Genomic DNA, 8439 nt, shown 5'->3' with positions numbered 1-8439 from the left:
GATGGAACAACATAACAGCATGCACAACAAACTGTGTGTCATTAAGGAGACTATGAATGTGTGGAAGTCTTCCATGCAGGCCTCTCGCAGGGAATCAGTTGTCCTCTGCCAGCTCCGCATTGGCCATACGTGGCTAATGCACGGTTACCTACTGCGTCGCGAGGACCCATCTCAGTGTTACTGTGACTCCCAAATGACAGTCGTCCACCTCTTGCTGGACTGCCCACTTTTAGCTGCTCTGCGGCAGACTTTTAACTTCCCCAGCACCCTGCCTTGGTGTTGGGCAACAGCACCTCCACAGCAGCTTTAGTTTTATGTTTTATCCATGAGAGTGGGTTTTATACTTCTATGTAGGTTTTAGCGCATGTCCTTTGTCCCTCTGTGTCCTCCACTGTAGTGCTTTTAGGATGGAGGTTTTAATGTATTGCAAAGTGGCTGGCTTTTCCTTTTTATTCTCGAGGTTGGCCAGCCACTGTTATCTGCTTTCATGTTTTACTCTCTTCTGTCTCTAGCATCTCTCTGTTGTTTTCTTGTCCTCTTTTGTTCCTTTTAGTGTTCGCTGCCTTCCCTTCGTTCTTGTGGCTTTTCCTTTCTTTCCGTTTTATATGTTTCGTCCGTTTTATTCTCACACTTGTGGCATTGTTTTATTAGGAACAAGGGACTGATGACCTCGTAGTTTGGTCCCTTCTACCACCTTCAAACCAACCAACCAACCATGCCTCTTGGCCGACCCACATCCCCACATAGCCCAACTTAACTGCAGTCCCTGTCCATGTCCTCAACGCTCGCCACTTTGAGATTCCAGCTGGAGGGTGGATTAATTGCACATCCACAGTGAATGTGGTGGATTCATTGCCCATCAAGGGGAATGAATTACTGTATCAGAAATTTTAGGCCCAGATGGTAACCCCAAAAAATTGCGTGTCCATGTGAAAAAGGTGGTGTATGTCGGTTTTGATGCTTGAAGTTACCTTAGTGGATCTTTTCTGGGCTGTTACAAATTATTACTGCTTACTGGTGTTTTTATGCCAGTAAGCTGGTGATTCTGTTATATAAGGTGGTTTGCAAATGTGTTGTATGTTTTGCTACTTCTCAGTGGTTTAGGCAGCGATATTCCACACATTATGCAACTAATAAGTGATTCAGTATTTAAAATGTAGAATCTTGTGTGAAGGAGGCAAGGGAGAGGAGACTGTTATGGGTGTCTGGTATCCTCTTTCTACGACATAAATGCACACGAAGATTAACGTGGTTCTTTATTTACATGAACAAATGGCTGCTACTTAACTTTAATAGAGTCCATCTGTTGTGGTGCAAACTCATCCGTAATAGTCCTCTTGCAGACAATATCGGTAATCTTGCTATAATCCGACGTTATGTACTGTCGTAACTTGAGACGTGACCAGAGCCCACACTGCAAATGAATGAAGCTAGGCTGCAGCGTGGCTTAGTTGATCAGTGACTGAGCGAGTCGGACATTATGGTCAGCAGTGGTAGTCTAAATACTTGCAGCCAAGAGGGTGTTGATGGTGTGTTGTTTGCAAGCCTGTCTCTGGCCTCTCTTGTGATAGGCATGCTTGGTCGATTCCCTGCTATCGATCTTCATGCTACATCTTTGCTGACCGGTGTGCTGTCAACAGCTTATGCCAGCACATAAGTACTAAATTCAAGTGACAAACCTTTTTAACAGCTAGTCCTATGTGTGAACAGGTTCTGTAAATAATGTAGACAACGCCAGGCAGGAAACTAACTTTTTTGGCATTTATTACAGACACTTCTTCGCACAGAACAAAATATGAATTCACAAAGACGTAATAAAAATACAAGTTTTAGTGACATGGACCCTAAGTACCTTTTGATGTGCATGCAGCAGCCAATTGACTGAGTGACTGGCAGGTGCAGCCACTGCCTGTAAGCGCATAAAGACAATCACTGTTTTTTATTACACTTTTTGGACATGATCAAAATTGAAATTACAGTTGACATTTATAGAACATTGGCAAATTCTGCAAAACTTTTGTTGCTGCAAAATACAATAATAAGTTTTTTTGGCCAGAATTTAAGTGGAAGTATATTTTGATGTTAAAAGTGATAAAATATATTTTGTATTTTGCAAACAATGATGTGAAAATAATTTTAATTTATATTAATTACATATTTCATTTATTTACTGACTTCAAACAGACACCCCCCCACCCCACCCCCCCAGCCAATGAACCATGGACCTTGCTGTTGGTGGGGAGGCTTGCGTGCCTCAACGATACAGATAGCCGTACCGTAGGTGCAACCACAATGGAGGGGTATCTGTTGAGAGGCCAGACAAACATGTGGTTCCTGAAGAGGGGCAGCAGCTTTTTCAGTAGTTGCAGGGGCAACAGTCTGGATGATTGATCCGGCCTTGTAACACTAACCAAAACGGTCTTGCTGTGCTGGTACTGCGAACGGCTGAAAGCAAGGGGAAACTACAGCCATAATTTTTCCTGAGGGCATGCAGCTTTTCTGTATGGTTAAATGATGATGGTGTTTTCTTGGGTAAAATATTCCGGAGGTAAAATAGTCCCCCATTCGGATCTCTGGGCGGGGACTACTCAGGAGGGCGTCGTTATCAGGAGAAAGAAAACTGGCATTCTACGGGTCGGAGAGTGGAATGTCAGATCCCTTAATTGGGCAAGTAGGTTAGAAAATTGAAAAAGGGAAATGGATAGGTTAAAGTTAGATATAGTGGGAATTAGTGAAGTTCAGTGGCAGGAGGTACAAGACTTCTGGTCAGGTGAATACAGGTTTGTAAATACAAAATCAAATAGGGGTAATGCAGGAGTAGGTTTAATAATGAACAAAAAAATAGGAGTGCGGGTAAGCTACTACAAACAGCATAGTGAACGCATTATTGTGGCCAAGACAGATATGAAGCCCACACCTACCACAGTAGTACAAGTTTATATGCCGACTAGCTCCACAGATGACAAAGAGGTTGATGAAATGTATGATGAGATAAAAGAAATTATTTAGGTAGTGAAGGGAGACAAAAATTTAATAGTCATGGGTGACTGGAATTCGATCATAGGAAAAGGAAGAGAAGGAAACGTAGTAGGTGAATATGGAGTGGGGGTAAGGAAAGAAAGAGGAAGCCACCCGGTAGAATTTTGCACAGAGCATAACTTAATCATTGCTAACACTTGGTTCAAGAATCATAAAAGACGGTTGTATACATGGAGAATCCTGGAGATACTGACAGGTTTCGGATAGATTGTATAATGGTAAGACAGAGATTTAGGAACCAGGTTTTAAATTGTAAGACATTTCCAGGGGCAGATGTGGACTCTGACCACAATCTATTGGTTATGAACTGTAGATTAAAACTAAGAAAACTGCAAAAAGTTGGGGATTTAAGGAGATGGGACATGGATAAACTGACAGAACCAGAGGTTGTAGAGAGTTTCAGGGAGAGCATTAGGGAACGATTGACAGGAATGGGGGAAAGAAATACAGTAGAAGAAGAATGGGTAGCTTTGAGAGATGAAATAGTGAAGGCAGTAGGTAAAAAGACAAGAGCTAATAGAAATCCTTGGGTAACAGAAGAGATACTGAATTTAATTTATGAAAGGAGAAAATACAAAAATGCAATAAATGAAGCAGGAAAAAAGGAATACAAGAGTCCCAAAAATGAGACTGACAGGAAGTGCAAATTGGCTAAGCAGGGATGGCTAGAGGACAAATGTAAGGACGTAGAGGTAAGATAGATACTGCCTCAGGAAAATTAAAGAGACCTTTGGAGAAAAGAGAACCACCTGCATGAATATCAAGAGCCCAGATGGAAACCCAGTTCTAAGCAAAGAAGGGAAAGCAGAAAGGTGGAAGAAGTATATAGAGGGTCAATACAAGGGCGATGTTCTTGAGGACAATATTATGGTAATGGAAGAGGATGTAGATGAAGATGGAATGGGAGATACGATACTGCGTGAAGAGTTTGACAGAGCACTGAAAGTCCTAAGTCAAAACAAGGTCCCGGGAGTAGACAACATTCCATTATAACTACGGATAGCCTTGGGAGAGCCAGCCCTGACAAAACTCTACCATCTGGTGAGCAAGATGTATGAGACAGGCGAAATACCCTCAGACTTCAAGAAGATGATAATAATTCCAATCCCAAAGAAAGCAGGTGTTGACAGATGTGAAAATTACTGAAGTATTAGTTTAATAAGCAACGGCTGCATCACACTAACACGAATTCTTTACAGACGAATGGAAAAACTGGTAGAAGCCGACCTCGGGGAAGATCAATTTGGATTCCACAGAAATGTTGGAACACGTGAGGCAATACTGACCCTATGACATATCTTAGAAAATAGATTAAAAAAGGCAAACCTATGTTTCTAGCATACTTAGACTTAGAGAAAGCTTTTGACAGTGTTGAGTGGAATACTCTCTTTCAAATTCTGAAGGTGTCAGGGGTAAAATACAGGGAGCAAAAGGCTATTTACAATTTGTACAGAAACCAGATGGCAGTTATAAGGGTCAAGGGGCATGAAAGGGAAGCAGTGGTAGGGAAAGGAGTGAGACAGGGTTGTAGCCTATCCCCGATGTCATTCAATCTGTAGATTGAGCAAGCAGTAAAGGAAACAAAAGAAAAATTCGGAGTAGGAATTAAAATCCATGGAGAAGAAATTAAAACCTTGAGGTTCGCCGATGACATTTTAATTCTGTCAGAGACAGCAAAGGACTTGGAAGAGCAGTTGAACAGAATGGACAGTGTCATGAAAGGAGGGTATAAGATGAACATCAACAAAAGCAAAACGAGGATAATGGAATGTAGTCGAATTAAGTTGGGTGATGCTGAGGAATTTAGTTTACGAAATGAGACACTTAAAGTAGTAAAGGAGTTTTGCTATTTGGGGAGCAAAATAACTGATGATGGTCGAAGTAGAGAGGATATAATATGTAGACTGGCATTGGCAAGGAAAGCGTTTCTGAAGAAGAGAAATTTGTTAACATCGATTTAAGTGTCAGAAAGTCGTTTCTGAAAGTTTTTGTATGGAGTGTAGCCATGTATGGAAGTGAAACATGGATGATAAATAGTTTAGACAAAAAGAGAATAGAAGTTTTCGAAGTGTGGTGCTACAGAAGAATGCTGAAGATTAGATGGGTAGATCACGTAACTAATGAGGAGGTACTGAATAGAATTGGGGAGAAGAGAAATTTGTGGTACTAGAAGAAGGGATCAATTGGTATTACATATTCTGAGGCATCAAGGGATCACCAGTTTAGTATTGGAGGGCAGCACGTAGCATAAAAATTGTAGACAGAGACCAAGGGTTGAATACACTAAACAGATTCAGAAGGATGTAGGTTGCAGTAGGTACTGGGAGATGAAGAAGCTTGCACAGGATAGAGTAGCATGGAGAGCTGCATCAAACCAGTCTCTGGACTGAAGACCACAACAATAACAATTCAAACATGTTGCTGCTCTAGATATGAGTAAACTGAGTAGTTACTTTTTGATAGCATAATTTTAAGTAAAAGATTTTTGTGAATATGGGTGTTTGTTTACACAATTTTGAACTTGACAGTGCCAAGTACATACACTCTTGACTTTTACAATTCTTGATGATTTTATACTGCACAACCTAGCTTAGAGAATCTGGTATTGATCTAGCTACTAGAATGTTGCATTGCACCATTCATTGTATCCAACTTGGCCCGTCATGTTACTGGGCATTCAGTGTATTGTATTCTAAAATTTATGTTTGTCTTTCACACATATGATGAATGGCAGTCATTGGAGGTTAATTGATACAGCCTATGTCTGTCTTGCTGAGTTGGTTCGACATAGTGCAGTTTCTGTAATTTTGGTTTTGTATGTCACCACAAACCACCTCGAATATGCAGTAGACTGTTTCTCTCTTCCTCTTATATAATTGTAAGCCTTGTCTGGTTATTTCAGTAACTGAGGAAAGAGTGTACAGTATTCATCATGTTACAACAGATTCCGAACTCCTTGATCCTGGCACACACTGATGAAGTGTGGGCACACTGTGACCAGCTGTTGGTTGATGTTATTGGGTGACCTTTGGCATTGGTGTATGGTGACTGTTGCGACAACTGTGACTGTAGCCTTAGCAACAGGTGGGCAGCCCAACCAGCCAAGGTTGTCTCACCCTGAGAATCTTAATCTGTTGACTGCTGTAGTCCTCAATACAAAGAAATTTTAGTTTACAAGGAAAAGCTAGGTTGTACTTACACTCAAGAGAGAAGTTGTCTACAACTTACATGATTATTGTAGGTTACTGCCAAAATGGTTTATACAACAAAATCACAGCCAATTTCCTTCACCATCTAGGTCAACTTAGTCCATGCTCTCCATCCAGTGGGCTTAATGTGAATAGGATGTTAGAACTGTAATATTCCTTCTTCTTTTATACTGATAAAGTTCTTGTTGTAGGTTACATTCTAACAACAAAGCCATGTGCTTGAGTACTGTCATTAGAATACCTTACTCTTCTAGTCTCGATTGTATGATTCTATCACACTTCCTTGGAAATTAAATCTATGTGATGGACCAGGACATGAACCTGGGACTTTTGCCATTTGCAGAGAAGTGCTCTACTGACTGATCTGTCTGACTACAACTTTTGACACTCCCTTACAGCCTTACATCCACCAGTACAGCTCTCCTGGAAGAAGTGATACTTTGGAAACATGGTGTAGCCATAGCCTAGGGTAGGTCACAAGTCATACTTGGACAATCCTGTTGGTAGAACACTTGCCTGTAAAAGGCACAGGTTGCACGTTTAAGTCGCAGTCTGACATGCAGTTTTAATCTTTCAGGAAGTCTCAAATTGGTGCACACTCTGCTTAAGAATGAAAATACATTATGGAAGCAATGCACTTAAGCTGTGGCTAAGCTTCATTTCCATAGTATTCTTTCTTCCAGGAGTGCTGGTCATGCAAGGTATACAGGTGATTTTTTGTGAAGTTTGGAAGGTAGGGGTGAGGTATTGGCGGATGTAAAGTTGTGACGGGGTGTCATAAATTGTGCCTGGACAGCTCAGCTGGTAGAGCACTTGCTGACAAAAATCAAATATCCCACATTTAGAAGTTTAAACTCCATGCAAACTACGGAGCAGAGTGAAAATTCATTCTGGAATGATTCCATCATTGCACCCATGAGATATTATCTGGTTTGATATCTACCTCAATTTCCTCTTTTTTCAAATCAGTCTATTTCTCAAGTACCCTTTTAAAGTTTGCTACCCTGACTCCTTTGGGTTCTTCTTCTGCTGCTACTGCTGTGATCGCATAATTTTGTCATATTCACAACTGGAAATTTATTTTCTGAGCTCTTCGCCTGTTCAAGGCTCAGTTTTTATATAGGGCTCTACCTTCTTGCACTGTAGGTTCCAATGGCCGCATGTCTTTGTATGGTCTCTTGCTTCTTAACTGCTGATGTAAACTGAAACAGCCTTTCTCATTGCAGTAGGTACTGCATGTGTAGTGATGACTTTATTTCTACCTGAGACCACCACAGTCTCAGCACTGTAACAAGATGAAGGTCTTTTACACTAGGTAGAGTATACACAGTATCCACCAGAGTAAGTATAAAATAATTTCGTTTCTGTTGCTGAGATTCAGTCCTCTCTAGACAAAGCAAGCCCACAGAATCATGAAGAGTCACTGTAAAGTTTGTAACGAGTGTAAAGTATGGTGTCACGTATTGATACTACCCCACGGGCATCGAAGGTGGCAACACAATTGCACCATTCCATCAGACACTGACAGCAATCGTGGAGGATCCGGTGGACTGATTGGAGCACACCCGCTGAGTGGCCAGATGGCCCTCTCGCAATTGGAATCAGTTCACTACACGATGCTATGCAGACGCCACCTAGACACGGCTCTGACGTCATTGTTTGTGCTTTAATTCAGAAAGTCTCATTCTTGTTGCCATTGTATGAACTGGACTCCAATTCTTGCTGTATTATTTTTAATGAGTGTTTGTACAATTGGAGAAATACAAGTTAAGAATATATTCTGTTTACTGTGTTACCTTGTTTGCTAATCATTTGTGCTCCTGTCCACTTCCATATGATGACATTTGCAGCAGCATTTTGTAGCTCATCTCTCCCTTCCATTATGTATGAAGTTGCATACAACATAAAGAAGGCAGTGATTAGCTGAAGCCCATAGTTTGTCTGTGATGTGTACTTGGATGCTGCAGTTGGAATAATACAGCCCAGAAAGACAAGTATATATGCTCCAGTCCTGGTCAGGCACATTATTTTCATTTGTTACACAAATGATGGATACAATGTATACTGGACCAAAAGTTGAACTCACTCTCGTTCAAGAAGAAGGAATACATTATAAAACTTGGAATTCACCACATATTTAAGCTGTCTTCCTTACCAAAAGCAGAAAAAGACTTTACCCATCATTTGGAAC

The sequence above is a fragment of the Schistocerca serialis genome, chromosome 10 (assembly GCF_023864345.2).
Source record: "Schistocerca serialis cubense isolate TAMUIC-IGC-003099 chromosome 10, iqSchSeri2.2, whole genome shotgun sequence".
NCBI lineage: Eukaryota > Metazoa > Arthropoda > Insecta > Orthoptera > Acrididae > Schistocerca > Schistocerca serialis.
This window is presented reverse-complemented; position numbering follows the sequence as displayed.